Below are 16614 nucleotides of genomic sequence, written 5' to 3'. Positions count from 1 at the left end.
ACCCTTAAACCCAGACTTGGACCACACACACACTCCACTGAATAGCAAGCTAGTGATTGCTTTGCAATGCTTGCAGTTCCTTCCAAACCACTCATTGTTCAATTAGCGATTTCGAAGTTGTTGAGTGATGTTTATGTCCAATGGCCAATGAGCACCGATTCGTTTTATCTATAATTTCTCTTCATTATTTCTCTTCATATGACAAGGGTTGAAAAATACTTTGTCAGTTGATTGTCGACTTGATTCCTGATGATGACTACTAGCTTGCTAGCTGAGATTTTGAAAGTATGATGTCAGTCCAATCAAAGCTACTGTAGATGTAACGTGATTTGACGTCATTTTAGCTGTGGCCAACGACCTTGAGCCTTCTTGGATGGGCACTTCTAATGTTAACTCTATGGCAGCACCCAAGGGCCTTGAATTTTTGAGCTCTACACGTAGATTTTGCGGTGACGTAGTATCTCCATGAGGGACAGAACACTGAGCCAATCAGGTGCAACTAGAGAACATTACCAACCCCTATGCTCCGTATTTTCCGCTTGCTGCCACACAACTACAGAAAGCACTGAGCTAGACTGAAACACTTGCATTTTGGAGCTGCCTTACTCAAGAAAGCAAAAAAAATAACAAGTTTGTATTCAGCTTTATTAACCCAATGAATTATGTTTTTTTTACATTGTTTGCAAACTGATATGTGATACGTATTAATGCCAAAATAACATGCAAAACAGGTGCCCCACCTGCACTGAATGACGGGTCGCCACTGCATATAATATAATTCAAATTCAAATTGGCTTAGTAACAGAAGGCATCTCAGAGCTTCAGCCTGATCTGATCTGGCTGCAGAGTGTATTATCCTGCCCTGATCAGTCTGGAGCTGCTGCTAATCTAACCTCAGAGAGATGGAGCGGAGCGGAGTGGAGCAGAGCGGAGGCTCCCAATCAGTGCCTGAGTCGTTGAACCTGGTTAAATATAGAAGTGGACGAGATGGGCATCGATTTGACGGCCCAGACTGACAGCGCTGAACGCAGCAGGCTTCACAGAGCCATCGAGGGAATTTGCCAGACGAAGGTGATGAGATGAGATGGAAAGATCACGGCTACAAAGCTGCACAGCTACGCGCTCCAAGCTCCCTCCACCCCATCACAACAACGGTCTCCCCCAAAGTAATTACTGCACACACTCACACTCTCCAACTCTGAGAATGCAATAGGATTTTGGCTGGCTGAGCACCAGCCTGCCTCATCGCACTACTTTCCCCCCCAAAAAAACCCTGTGCACACACACACACACACACACACAAACACACACTTCACACACTCTAACACAGTCTCAGTCATCCTTATGTCTCTTCCCCCCCTCCAGCTACACACCCCCTCCCGTTTACAGACAAATGCCTGTGTAGTAACACTGTAATTATGATCTCTATTCATCTTGTGTGATTAAAAAAAACGTTCAACTCAATTGCTATACAATTACAAAAATATGTTAATATGTTAATAGGCCTACATTCATTGTTGTTACTAGTGTCACCAAAAATGATATATTCTGATATGAGGATATCATTTTCTGTCTCCTACTGTATGTTTTAGGCCTGGTTTCTTTCAGCGGGAAGTCAGAAATGTCTCTGAATCTTCCTGTAGCACAATAAATTCTCCCCTTGCATCCTAATACACCTCCTCCCCCTACAACCGTCATGGTCAGCCACAGAAGATCTCACTCTTTGATTGGCTTGAAATGTCCTCAATGTTCAGGAGGGCACTAGGGCAGAGCGGCTGTTTGCAATCTACAGTGGCCAACAAGGAAATCAATGACCGATTTTCATCACGGTGACCTGGGTGAGATAAACCGCAGCTTATCGTTTTACCTGAGATCGATTGAGGCCAAGTGCAAAACCCAACTCTGCTGGCTTCCTGACACGCAGAAAGACAGAAAGTGTTTTAATCTAGACAACCCTGTCAGTAATTCAATAGCCCTTTGGGCAACCAGGAGAATGGTCTCCTGTTTAAGTCTATGGTGACTAATTTGAAGTCATAAGGTCCTATTCAAACAAACTTGGGGTTCTGGGTTCTAAAATATTACTGCAAGGCCCTCATTACAACATAATGTCATGCTGTCGTTCAGGGACCATATTGGTACTGCCCCTGGACTATGAACAAAAGCGTCAAAAAATAACTAATGACGCATTGTCCTGTTAAATACATTATCAAATTAATTAACAACTTGATTGGTGTATATTGAATAGTGGCCTTGCTTTCTCTGAATCATTTCTGACTCATTTCACTACTGGTATGTTGAATCAAATCAAATCCAATTTTATTTATCACATGCGTCGAATACAACAGGTGTAAACCTTACCATGAAATGCTTACCATGAAATGCTTACTTACAAGAAAATAAAATACAAAAAAGTAACAATAAAGAATTACAAATAATAATTTGTTATACTTTAATTCAGACTTTGATCTTCTCTCTTTTGAAAATTCACTCATTGTCAATGTGGCTGAAAATCTTCTGCCAGTTTCACGATTGTGAAATGTATTTCATCAGAATCCTGTACTTTTAATTAAACAATTTTTTAGGAGGGACTTTCTACCCTTTTCAGTCAAATGTCACACTTCTAACTATGGAACACTACATGACCATTTCATAATATGAGGACAAAATAGAACAGGTTTTTAAACTCATTTAATGAGCCATTTGAGGCCTTGAGACATTTTGCCTAATGAGGCATTCAGGTCGTCTCTCGCTCTTCCTGCCCTTGTGGTCTGTCCACCCCTGGTTAAATTGTCTGAGTATTGAGACAGGTCTCTTACTTTTGTCTCATAGCTCAATTATTACCCCAATCAATTGCGATGGGGACATGAGGTAGACACACAGGTTGACCGTAGGTCCGCAAACTGACAGCACTGCTTGAATACTGATCTATGAAACACATAGACCAATCTAACATAACTCATGAATCAGAAATAGCTGGCAATACCAAGACATTCGTAGTAAACCACTGGATACACAATATGTGACTACAGCTCCTTTCATGGACGAGCCAACGTGTCAACAGTGGTAGATGCTCTGTTCCATCTCTTAACAAGTTATCTCTTTCAAAAGTGACTGTTCAAAGTGATTATCCTATTAACCTGTGTGGGTTCTGTACTGTAACGTGTAACAATGTAATTACTAGTAGCAATGTTCTTGTAAGTAAGCATTTCACTCTAAGGTCTATAGCTGTTATATTCGGTGCATGTGACAAATAACATTTGATTTGATTTTAGCTGTATGAATGTATGTGCTTCCGAGTGGCGCAGCTGTCTAAGGCACTGCATCTCAGTGCTAGAGGCGTCACTACAGACCCTGGTTCGATTCCAAGCTGTATGACAACTGGCCGTGATTGGGAGTCCCATAGGGCAGCACACAAATTGGCCCAGTGTCGTCCGGGTTAGGTTCTGGCCGTGGTAGGCTGTCATTTTAAATAAGAATTTGTTCTTAACTGACTTGCCGAGTTAAAAAATAAAAAAATGTAAATAAAAAATGTCCATCTTGCCCCAGACCATATCATCCTCTCTATACCAAGGTATTTGTCTCTCTCTGGTGGTGATTACAGGTAAAAGTAAGCCTTGTCAGATTACTGAAGGGACCTCAGAAAATATACTATAGTATTGTGCATCAAATAGACCAGTGGTTCTCAAACCTCTCCTTGGGGACCCCCAACCGTTCCATGTATTTGATCTATTCCAGAGCCAGCAAACCTGATTCAACTTGTCAACTAATCATCAAGCCCTTAACTGGTTGAATCAGGTGAGCTAGTTCAGAACTACAAACACGTCTGGGGGTCCCCGAGGAGAGGTTTAAGAAGCACTGAAATAGACAACAAAAGTACAAATGGCCGAACATGATAACACAAATTAAAGTAACAACCTGAACGGACACACATTATACACAACCCAACACACACAAAAAAGCCTACACAACTTCTACAATGATTGTTGATCAAATAAAATCACTGCAAATAGTCTGGGTAGCTATCTGACTAGATGCTCAGGAGTTTTATGGCTTGGGGTAGAAGCTGTTTAGAAGCCTCTTGGACCTAGACTTGGCGCTCCGGTACCGCTTGCCGTGCGGTAGCTGAGAGAACAGTCTATGACTAGGGTGGCTGGAGTTTTTGACCATTTTTAGGGCCTTCCTCTGACACCGCCTGGGATAGAGGTCCTGGAAGCAGGAAGCTTGGCCCAAGTGATGTACTGGGCCGTACGCACTACCCTCTGTAGTGCCTTGCGGTCAGAGGCCGAGCAGCTGCCATACCAGGCAGTGATGCAACCAGTCAGGATTCTCTCGATGGTGCCGATGTAGAACCTTTTGAGGATCTTAGGACCCATGCAAAATCTTTTCAGTCTCCTGAGGGGAAATAGGTTTTGTCGTGCCCTCTTCACGACTGTGTGCTTGGACCATGTTAGTTTGTTGGTGATGTGGACACCAAGGAACTTGAAGCTCTCAACCTGCTCCACTGCAGCCCCGTCGATAAGAATGGGGGCGTGCTCTGTCCTCCTTTTCCTGTAGTCCACAATCATCTCCTTTGTCTTGATCGCGTTGAGGGAGAGGTTGTTGTCCTGGCACCACATGGCCAGGTCTCTGACCTCCTCCCTATAGGCTGTCTCGTCGTTGTCGGTGATCAGGCCTACCACTGTTGTGTCATCAGCAAATGTAATGATGGTGTTGGAGTCGTGCCTGGCTGTGCAGTCATGAGTGAACAGGGAGTACAGGAGGGGACAGAGCATGCACCCCTGAATTGCCCCTGTGTTGAGGATCAGCATGGCGGATGTGTTGTTATCTACCCTTACCACCTGGGGGGCGACCCGTCAGGAAATCCAGGATCCAGTTGCAGAGGGAGGTGTTTAGTCCCAGGGTCCTTAGCTTATTGATGAGCTTTGAGGGCACTATGGTGTTGAACGCTGAGCTGTAGTCAATGAATAGCATTCTCACATGGGTGTTCCTTTTACCTTAGTGTTCCTTTTAACCTTAGTGTTCTTGGGCACAGGGACTATGGTGTTCTGCCTTAAACACGTTGGTATTATGGACTCGGACAGGGAGAGGTTGAAAATGTCAGTGAAGACACTTGCCAATTGTTCAGCGCATGCTAGCAGTACACGTCCTGGTAATCCGTCTGGCCCTGCGGCCTTGTAAATATTGACCTGTCTAAAGGTCTTACTCACATCGGCGGCGGAGAGCGTGATCACACAGTCTTCTGGAACAGCTGGTGATCTCATGCATGTTTCAGTGTTATTTGCCTCGAAGTGAGCATAGAAGTAGTTTACCTCATCTGGTGGACTCGTGTCACTGGGCAGCTCTCGGCTGTGCTTCCTTTTGTAGTCTGTAATGGTTTGCAAGCCCTGCCACATCTGACGAGTGTCAGAGCCGGTGTAGTACGATTCGATCTTAGTCCTGTATTGATGCTTTGCCTGTTTGATGGTTCGTCGGAGGGCATAGCAGGATTTCTTATTAGCTTCCGGGTTAGAGTCCAGCTCCTTGAAAGCGTCAGCTCTAGCCTTTAGCTCAGCGCGGATGCTACCTGTAATCCATGGCTTCTGGTTTGGGGTATGTACGTACGGTTACTGTGGGGACGACATCATCGATGCCCTTATTGATGAAGCCAATGACTGATGTGGTGTACTCCTCAATGCCATCAGAGGAATCCCAGAACATATTCCCGTCTGTGCTAGCAAAACTGTCCTGTAGCTTAGCATCTGCTTTCTCTGACCACTTTGTTATTGATCTAGTCACTGGTGCTTCCAGCTTGGAAAAAAAAATCCTCTGGTTGCACATGCTGATAGAAATTTGGTAAAACAGATTTAAGTTTCCCTACATTGAAGTCCCCGGCTACTAGGAGCGCCGCCTCTGGGTGAACGTTTTCTTGTTTGCTTATGGCGGAATAAAGCTCATTCAATGCTGTCTTAGTGCCAGCCTCTGACTGTGGTGGTATGTAAACTCCTACAAAGAATACAGATGAAAACTCTCTCGGTAGGTAGTGTGGTCTACATCTTATCATGACATACTCTACATCAGGCGAGCAATAGCTCGAGACTTCCTTAGATATCGTGCACCAGCTGTTGTTTACAAAAATACATAGACAGCCGCCCCTTGTCTTACCAGACGCCCCTGTTCTATCCTGTCGGTACATCGTATAACCAGCCAGCTGTATGTTGATTGTTGTCGTTCAGCCACGACTCTGTGAAGCATAAGATGTTACAGTTTTTAATGTCCCGCTGGTAGTTTAATCTTCCGCGTAACTCCTCGATTTTATTCTCCAAAGATTGCACGTTTGCTAGCAGAATGGAGGGAAGTGGGGGTTTATTCAATAGGCTACAAATTCTCAGTAAGGCAGCCCGACAATTCGTCCCCTCTTTCTCCGCGTCGGGCTCGTCAGTCGTGAAAGAAAAAAATAATTCTGCTAGTCCGTGGTGACTAATCACAGTCCTGATGTCTAGAAGTTATTTTCGGTCATAAGAGACAGTAGCGGCAACCTTATGTACAAAATAAGTACAAAAATAAGTTACAAACAATGCAAATAAACGAACAAAAAAACACAATCGGCTGGGGGCACGTAAAACCTCTGCCTTCTTCTCCGGTGCCATCTTACAAACAGTCCAAAACAGAGCACTGATCAACAAGCAACATAACAACAGCTCAGCTGTTCCAAAATGTACTGCTTAAAACAATTCCAGCACATCACACAGCAGTGCATAGGCATGCTTATGCCACATCACAGTATTAAGGTGTACACAGGCTAACATTTAATTGACTGGTCTGCTGTATACTTCAGAGTTCGTACAGTTAGTGACACTTGAAATGTGCATGTAGGCTATACAGATGTAGGATCTTAATTTGATCACTCTTTTGATGCTGAGAATGTTCCTCCGCAATGCAGATGAGCTTCGTGATTTAGATAGATTACTGACACGTGGTTATATTAACAGTTTCCCACTTTTCATGTAGCCTCATTTTGACCAGCTAATAACCTAACCACCAACCAAGCAACATTATGGACCAAACATTCAAATCCTGTGCTGCAGAACTATTTTGCTGCAACAATACAGGTCAAATGAATATGCTACACCTGTAGGTCTACCTAACTTAACAATGAACAACCCATATTAAGGAACCAGAAATGCAAGAGCTAAATCTTAATGTTTATCTATGTAAACTGACTAACTTACCGATCCTGCTATGTGCTAGAAAGGCCTGCTTTTGAAGTTCCAGCAGGAGGCCCCGCTGGAGAGGGTTATCGAAAACTTTCAACACCGTTCAGGCTTCATCCAACTGTATTTATAAAAAAATGCATTTAACCTTTATTTAGCTAGGCAAGTCAGTTAAGAACAAATTCTTATTTAAAATGACGGCCTACCATGGCCAAAACCCGGACGACGCTGGGCCAATTGTGCGCTGCCCTATGGGACTCCCAATCACGGCCAGTTGTGATACAGCCTGGAATTAAACCAGGGTCTGTAATGACTGCTGCGCCACTCGGGAGCCCATGAAAACTCAATTAGGTTATGTTCGCTTTCAAAACAACTGGGAAGTCGGAACTCAGAAATCTCTGACTTCAGACTTCAGTGTGTTCAAGACGACTTGGAATTCCAAGTAGGAAACTCTGTCATCTTTCTAGAACCCTGACTTTCTGACCTTAAGAACACTGACATGATTTGAACTTGAGTTCCCAGTTGTCTTGAAAGCACCATCTGCTCATTTTTTTCCCCCAGAGTTCTCAGTTTTGAACGCATCATAAGACTATCGGTGCTTTCAAACAGGTCAATGTTGTCTAGTTGGTGACCATCGTTGGTCTACCGACTTTCAAAGTGTGTTGCCTTATGGGGATAGCAATTGTCCGACTCACGCCTACATGTCGATTGCATGAACTTTACAAACACCATGTGATCAAAGGTCATGCGGTTTTTGATGAAGTCACCTTCAAGTCGTTGCAGCTGCTTCTCACCAACTGCACCATGCAGCCATCACCTGCATTGCGGGAGGCACTGTTTGTCAACCAATCATTAGGGTGTTTTTTGTTGAGCGAACGTGATCAAAGACGTGACTGAAACTCGGACCTCATCTTTCTACAACGAGTTTCCAAGTCGGATATTTCCGAGTTGTCTTGAACGAGGCATTACTGCGCGAACACACCTGTGCCCAGGCGTTGCAGACGCATGTCAGATCTTACAATGCCTGAATAGGTATTTTAAGTATCAGCTTACCATATAATATGTTATAGCAATCTATCAGTCGACAGACTAGCTCTGGCCCCATGTGAATGCATTGGATGTTGTAGAAGGCCTAGTAGTGATTACTATTCTTCAGTCAGCTGAATCATTTCACCCGTAAAATCAACAATTTTAATAACTTTATGGCTTCAGATCAAACATTTGAATTAGTAATTAAAATTGTTATAAATTCTAATAAATGCAACAGTTGGAAAATGGATGAAGATACACCAAACTTTTAGAATTAAAATCATCTTGGATTTTGGCAGGAATTCAGATATTAAATTGTCAAATAAAAAATGTAAAATTGTTGAAATCACTTATATATACATTTTCTAATTGGATAAGGTATTTAAAAAATATTATGTGTTAAAACAAAGAAACATGGCCTCCCGGGTGGCACAGCAGTCTAGGAGACTGCATTGCAGTGCTAGTGGCATCACTAAAGACCTGGGTTTGATCCCCTAGGGGAGTCCCATAACGTGGTGCACCATTGGCCCTGTATTGTCTGGGTTAGGGTAGGGTTTGTCTTGGGGGGCTTTTTCTTGGCTCATTGTGCTCTAGCGACTCCTTGTGGTGGGCCAGGCACCTGCAGACTGACCTTGGTCGTAAGTTGAATGGTGTTTCCTCTGACACATTGGTGCTGCTGGCGGGCAGGTGTTAAGAAGCATGGTTTGGGGGGTCATGTTTCGGAGGAAGCATGACTTGACCTTCGCCTCCTGAGCCCGTTGCGGAGTTGCAGCAATAAGACAAGATTGAAAAAGGCGGTAAAAAAATGTTTTATAATGACAAAAACAAAGATATGTATGTGTGCCTAAAGGGGTAGAACAGGGCAGGAACCACCAAAAACCTTGCTGTGTCTAGGCCTACCTCCCTCATTAATTACTGTTGTTGTCACAAGGTGTGGCTCAAGGAAGCAGGAGAGGTAGAGTCAAGCGCAGGAGACAGATGATTCCGTGAATACTTCTTTAATATATACACACAGGAAAAATACAAGCACGGTCGGGCAGGGCGTATAAATAAAACGCACCACCCTCTCCAAACATAACGCAGGGACGCAGCCCAATATAAACTCCGCGTAAACCACTGGCAGAGGAAAACCACAGACCCTCACATCCCAACATTAGCCCTGACAAAAAACAATCCGGCACAAAACACAAACCTACCTAGCCAACCTAAATACCCCCCACTAACAACTAATACAAAACAGGTGCGTGCCTATCCTAGACCTAACTAACAGAACGTGAAACAGAGGATCGGTGGCAGCTAGTAGGCCGGCGACGACGACCGCAGAGCGCTGCCCGGGCGAGGAGGGGCGCCACCTTCCATAGGTGTTCTGTTGTTGTTGTCTGTTGTTGTTCTGTTGTTGTTGTCACGTTCAGACATAATATCACTATAATCCGAGTGCACATTTTCGGAACATGCTTTCATTTCAGCACATGTAATTCATTTCAACTGTATTAAATTATTACTGTTCTAAAATCCACAAAAAATTACAGTTATAAAGTTTTCTTCTCTTTCTTGTGATATAGATGTCGAGACGATCGGTTAAATCCCCACAAAGCTTCAGCGTTCTATAGATGCAACGGAAAGACGAAGTATTCCATTGAGCCCATTTCAGCCATAACTGGAGTGTGGTTTGACCAGTCATTACAAACATTTTTGTGGTCGTAACGTTAACAGGAAAAAAAGATAGGTACAAGCAAGAGTATGAGAGAGTCACCATAGTAAAAGGAAAGCAATCAATCCAGTGATATTTAAGTTGATTTTGTACCTTTCAAACACAGGAAATAGATAGCTGAAAAAGACAGATCCTCAGGTGGGTGGGGCAATCGCATTGCTACAGTGAGGGAAAAAAGTATTTGATCCCCTGCTGATTTTGTACATTTGCCCACTGACAAAGAAATGATCAGTCTATAATTTCAATGGTAGGTTTATTTGAACAGTGAGAGACAGAATAACAACAAAAAAATCCAGAAAAACGCATGTCAAAAATGTTATAAAATGATTTGCATTTTAATGAGGGAAATAAGTATTTGACCCCTCTGCAAAACATGACTTAGTACTTGGTGGCAAAACCCTTGTTGGCAATCACAGAGGTCAGACATTTCTTGTAGTTGGCCACCAGGTTTGCACACATCTCAGGAGGGATTTTGTCCCACTCCTCTTTGCAGATCTTCCCCAAGTCATTAAGGTTTTGAGTCTGACGTTTGGCAACTCGAACCTTCAGCTCCCTCCACAAATTTTCTATGGGATTCAGGTCTGGAGACTGGCTAGGCCACTCCAGGACCTTAATGTGCTTCTTCTTGAGCCACTCCTTTGTTGCCTTGGCCGTGTGTTTTGGGTCATTGTCATGCTGGAATACCCATCCACGACCCATTTTCAATGGCCTGGCTGAGGGAAGGAGGTTCTCACCCAAGATTTGACGGTACATGGCCCCGTCCATCGTCCCTTTGATGCGGTGAAGTTGTCCTGTCCCCTTAGCAGAAAAACACCCCCAAAGCATAATGTTTCCACCTCCATGTTTGACAGTGGGGATGGTGTTCTTGGGGTCATAGGCAGCATTCCTTCTCCTCCAAACACGGCGAGTTCAGTTGATGCCAAAGAGCTCCATTTTGGTCTCATCTGACCACAACACTTTCACCCAGTTGTCCTCTGAATCATTCAGATGTTCATTGGCAAACTTCAGATGGGCATATATATGTGCTTTCTTAAGCAGGGGGACCTTGCAGGTGCTGCAGGATTTCAGTCCTTCACGGCGTAGTGTGTTACCAATTGTTTTCTTGCTGACTATGGTCCCAGCTGCCTTGAGATCATTGACAAGATCCTCCCATGTAGTTCTGGGCTGATTCCTCACCGTTCTCATGATCATTGCAACTCCATGAGGTGAGATCTTGCATGGAGCCCCAGGCCGAGGGAGATTGACAGCTCTTTTGTGTTTCTTCCATTTGCAAATAATCGCACCAACTGTTGTCACCTTCTCACCAAGCTGCTTGGCAATGGTCTTGAAGCCCATTCCAGCCTTGTGTAGGTCTACAATCTTGTCCCTGACATCCTTGGAGAGCTCTTTGGTCTTGGCCATGGTGGAGAGTTTGGAATCTGATTGATTGATTGCTTCTGTGGACAGGTGTCTTTTATACAGGTAACAAGCTGAGATTAGGAGCACTCCCTTTAAGAGTGTGCTCCTAATCTCAGCTCGTTACCTGTATAAAAGACACCTGGGAGCCAGAAATCTTTCTGATTGAGAGGGGGTCAAATACTTATTTCCCTCATTAAAATGCAAATCAATTTATAACATTTTTGACATGCGTTTTTCTGGATTTTTTTGTTGTTATTCTGTCTCTCACTGTTCAAATAAACCTACCATTAAAATTATAGACTGATCATTTCTTTGTCAGTGGGCAAACGTACAAAATCAGTAGGGGATCAAATACTTTTTCCCCTCACTGTACATCTAAATTTAAGTAGGTTCCAACTCGTTTCACATAAATCCAAAAAAACAACTTGAGAGATATTCTTTATTGCAACTTGATGTTCAACATTTAGCCTTTTACTCACAGTTACAGTTTTGTTTCGTGGAAGACATTGAATGTATTCCCAGCACAGGAGGCTGGTGAATGGTGGAAGGCTCATAATAATGGCTGGAATGGAGTGAATGGACTGTTATCAAACACATGGAAGCCATGTGTTTGATGTGTTTGATACCATTCAATTAATTATATTCCAGCCATTACTGTGACCCTGTCCTCCCCAATTGTGGTTCCACCTGCCACCTTTGATTCCAAGTGATAATGATGGAAAAGGTAAACAAAACAATGGCACTAAAGTGATCCATTGAAAATCGTAAATGAAATGATACATTGATACAAATTCCAAACAAAACAGTAGATAAACATGGTTGAAAACTGTGTCTCTACTTGGCATGTATCACAGTCTCTATCAGTATCACTTTGCTGGTGCAATACAAGCAACTTACCAGGTATCACAATAAACAAATATAAGGTTTTTAAAATGTATTTTATTTACATTCCATACACAATTTCAGCACATTTTATTTTCTATCAAAGTGGCTATAACAAAATGTATTTAAAATATTTCTCTGCTATCGGAATGCTCAGAAAACGTGTACAAAAAAATGCATGTCATTTTCACCTTGAATATTTAAAACCACAGGGGGAGATGTGCTCAGACTTGATCATGTGCCAGCTTTACAAGTCATATCACCTCTGGTCAGCTAGGAGTCTACTTCAGACAGGATGCTGTGCTCACAAGCACCTTGGGACTCTGGCAGTAACAGGTGAGACAGACAGCATCTATTTTTTTTACTTTTACTTAAGTAGGCAAGTCAGTTAAGAACAAATTCTTATTTTTAATGACAGCCTAGGAACAGTGGGTTAACTGCCTTGTTCAGGGGTAGAGCGACAGATTTTTACCTTGTCAGCTCGAGGATTCAATCTTGCAACCTCTCGGTTACTAGTCCAATGCTCTAACCACTAGGCTACCTGTTGCCTTATAGGATACCCCTACACAGATTAAGGATTTACTATACAGAATAAGAATTGATACCGAACGGACTTTGAAAAGCAAAACGAAGTTTTGATTGATTCAGATGATGAGGAAGAGGAAACAGGTGAGTTTCTCTCTATTTCTTGTTTTGGATCAATGTTGTCCATGGTTTCTGATAAAGGTAATTATTTCCTCCTATCCTAGCTAGGTTATTCCCCTCAGGAGTTAAAAGAAAATTCCAAATAGAGAATTTAAGCTTTTCTTTACTATCAGGTTTATTTATTTATGGGAATTTCCCTTGCTTCCTGGATTGAAATACTGTATGAGGACCTTAATTCTCAAAAGGAGTTAAGAACAACCCGGTTATCCACTATAAGAAGTATAAGGCCCTCATCCTGACACCTAAATGTTTCTCTCTCCCAGCTAATTCCTCTGATTGGCATCATGGCATTATCTGCTGCTGCAGCCACCTTTGCCTCCCTCTACTTCCTATTTACAAAGAATGATGTCATGTGAGATTTGATGTATTTTATCATGTATTTTCTCTACATGTTTAGTGCTGGTTTCCTGGGCCCCAAAAAAGCTTAGTTTCCATTGCAGATTCTCAATTCTTAGTTCAGAAGAAGTTTTAATCTGGGTTTGGGAAACCGTCATATTCTACTATTAACTATTTAATGTGGATTATATTTGCTTGTCTTGCTATTTGTCTTGTTTCTAGTAATGTGAACTAGAAGTACGAACCTGACATTTTAAAATACTTTTATCTAAAGGGAATTTGCTTAACAGTCTCTGACAGGCCTGCCCGTTTTTTTCTTTTCCGTTTGATAAAAGACCAACCCTGGCATAGCAGGCAGGGATATATTCTGTTTTAATCATTTATCCTTAACTTTATTTCAGTTTAAATACAAGTAGAAACCCTGAACCCTGGGAGCGAGTGGACCCATCTAAACTACAGAAGGTGATTGATAACATTATAAGCACTATTTCTATGTCTATTTCTGTCCTCTCTTAGTTGGCATTGGCATCAGTAGCCATTTGTGTCAGTGGTTCCTCCTCTATTCTGCTTAGTCACACAAACAGAGCAGCGTTGCCAGGTATAACTATAACTCACTCATCATGGGCGGGAAGTATCCCATTTTAACTGTCATCTAAACGTCATTTAAACTGTAATCTAAACGTCTGTATTCATGGGTGATTCTCTGCATGGGCACCTATTGGTAAAGGAGGCAGGCGCAAGTAGTGTTACATGATGGAAGGTTGATTGACTGTGGATGTAGTGAGAAGCTAGCAGTGTTGGGGAAGCTACTCTGAAAATAAAGTTTACCAAGCTACCAATTACTTCACACTGAAAGAAGTTAAGCTACACTAAAGCTACCCCTGTGAAAAATATAGTTTACTTAACTAAAGTAACTTTGAAAAAGTAGAAAAGGTAGAAAAGTGAAAAAATATCATATTTAAATCTGAAAATTAGAAATTGCAAGAACAGATCACATATCTTAACAGAATAGATAATGTAGCCTATTAAACACAAAAACAATGTTTCAAGTGAGAATTAGGTAGGTCTTATTCAGAAAAAGAAATTAAATGATTGCCTACTTCACCCATATTTTATTTTATTTCTGCAAAAAAAGTAGTGTGTAGCTCCAGTAGTTAGCTACACCACTACATGGTAAAGAAGTATTGTGTAGTTCCAGTAATTAGCTACGCCACTACATGGTAAATAAGTAGTGTGTAGTTCCAGTAGTTAGCTACACCGCTACATGGTAAATAAGTAGTGTGTAGTTTCAGTAGTTAGCTACAAAGCTACATGGTAAAGAAGTAGTGTATAGTTCCAGTAGTTAGCTACAAAGCTACATGGTAAAGAAGTAGTGTGTAGTTCCAGTATTTAGCTACACTGCTACATGGTAAATAAGTAGTGTGTAGTTCCAGTAGTTCTACAAAGCTACATGGTAAAGAAGTAGTGTATAGTTCCAGTAGTTAGCTACAAAGCTACATGGTAAAGAAGTATTGTGTAGTTTCAGTAGTTAGCTACACCGCTACATGGTAAAGAAATAGTGTGTAGTTCCAGTAGTTAGCTACACCACTACATGATAAATGAGTAGAGTGTAGTTCTAGTAGTTAGCTACACCGCTACTTGGTAAAGAAGTAGTGTTTAGTTCCAGTAGTTAGCTACACCTCTACATGGTAAAGGAGTAGTGTGTAGTTCCAGTAGTTAGCTACAAAGCTACATGGTAAAGAAGTAGTGTGTAGTTCCAGTAGTTAGCTACACCGCTACATGGTAAAGAAGTATTGTGTAGTTCCAGTAGTCAGCTACACCACTAGATGGTAAAACAGTTATTATCTACTTAATTAAAAAATCTAAATAAACAAAGCTAATTCCAAATGTTATTAAATTATTAGTTGAACTACATGTAGTTCACACGCCAACACTGGAAGCTAACAGGGTTGGTATCAATTCCATTTCAATTCAGTCAATTCAGGAAACTGCCATTCTAATCAAGCAATGAGAAAAAAATTCACTTTGCATTGTGAATTGACCAAATGTAAATGGAATTGACCCCAACCATGGTGAGTATTTGTAGTAACATGTGATCAGTAGTGGTGGTTGTTGTGTAAGTGACTGTGTTGTTCCTATTCTGAAGCTGGTCACTATCCACCAGAAGTGGAGGCCGATTGAAGAACTGGAACAGGTGGTGTATGACCAAGTGATCTCGCACGTGCGGGCTCTCTCGCTCTCTCTCTCCACCCTATAGCTGACGATAAGTGTGACCAAAGCTATTTGTTTGTGAAAGATAATGTACAGTGGCTTGCGAAAGTATTCATCCCTTTGGCATTTTTCTTATTTTGTTGCCTTACAACCTGGAATTAAAATGTATCTTTTGGGGGTTTGTATCATTTGATTTACACAACATGCCTACCACAACATGCCTACCACTTCAAGTGGGTTCCGCTGGTGTACAGCGATCTTTAAGTCATACCACAGATTCTCAATTGGATTGAGGTCTGGACTTTGACTAGGCCATTCCAAGACATTTAAATGTTTTCCCTTAAACCCCTCGAGTGTTGCTTTAGCAGTATGCTTAGGGTCATTGTCCTGCTGAAAGGTAAACCTCTGTCCCAGTCTCAAATCTTTGGAAGACTGAAACAGGTTTCCATCAAGAATTTCCCTGTATTTAGTGCCATCCATCATTCCTCCATTCCCAGTCCCTGCCGTTGAAAAACATCCCCACAGCATGATGCTGCCACCCCCTGACCAGGAAGGCCTGATTCACCTATTCTCCTCTGAACAGTTGATGTTTGAGATGTGTCTGTTACTTGAACTCTGTGAAGCATTTATTTGGGCTGCAATTTCTGAGGCTGGTAACTCTATCTTCTGCCGCAGAGGTAACTCTGGGTCTTCCTTTCCTGTGGCGGTCCTCATGAGAGCCAGTTTCATCATAGCGCTTGATGGTTTTTGCAACTGCACTAGAAGAAACTGTGTGTAGCACGTCCCTGTAGCACGTGTGCAGAGTAGCCTTTTTGTCTTCTACCAAAACCATTACCAAACCAATCAGGTGGTTGTTAGACGAAACAAAGCTTTGGACATCATTGATCACTTGCTTCTGATAAAGAGATACAGGCATCGCCACCCTGCTTTGAAGTACATTGCTTAGCGACTTTGAAACATGCCTTGGAGCTCCGGTATCAAACGTAACATCACAACATTGCAGTACTCAAACTGTGGTGATTACCAACTGAGAAAAACTTTTTTGAGTTGATTTTACTTCTGTCTCTGTGTTTGTCTGGGCAGTGTCTTATCGTCATTCTCAGAGCTGGAAGTTTTTTTGTCTTCAAACAGGTTTTAACAGGATTCCTAAGA

General features: G+C 42.2%; 1 pseudogene; it reads left to right on the top strand.

Annotated features, from left to right (window-relative positions):
- The first annotated feature begins 987 nt into the window (after window positions 1-987).
- On the top strand, window positions 988-15508 carry LOC106576432 (normal mucosa of esophagus-specific gene 1 protein-like; annotated as a pseudogene).
- Window positions 15509-16614: the final 1106 nt, after the last annotated feature.

This window comes from Salmo salar, chromosome ssa17, assembly GCF_905237065.1.
Source record: "Salmo salar chromosome ssa17, Ssal_v3.1, whole genome shotgun sequence".
Classification (NCBI taxonomy): Eukaryota; Metazoa; Chordata; class Actinopteri; order Salmoniformes; family Salmonidae; genus Salmo; species Salmo salar.
The sequence above is the reverse complement of the archived record's forward strand: the minus strand, read 5'-3'. Positions and strand labels throughout refer to the sequence as shown.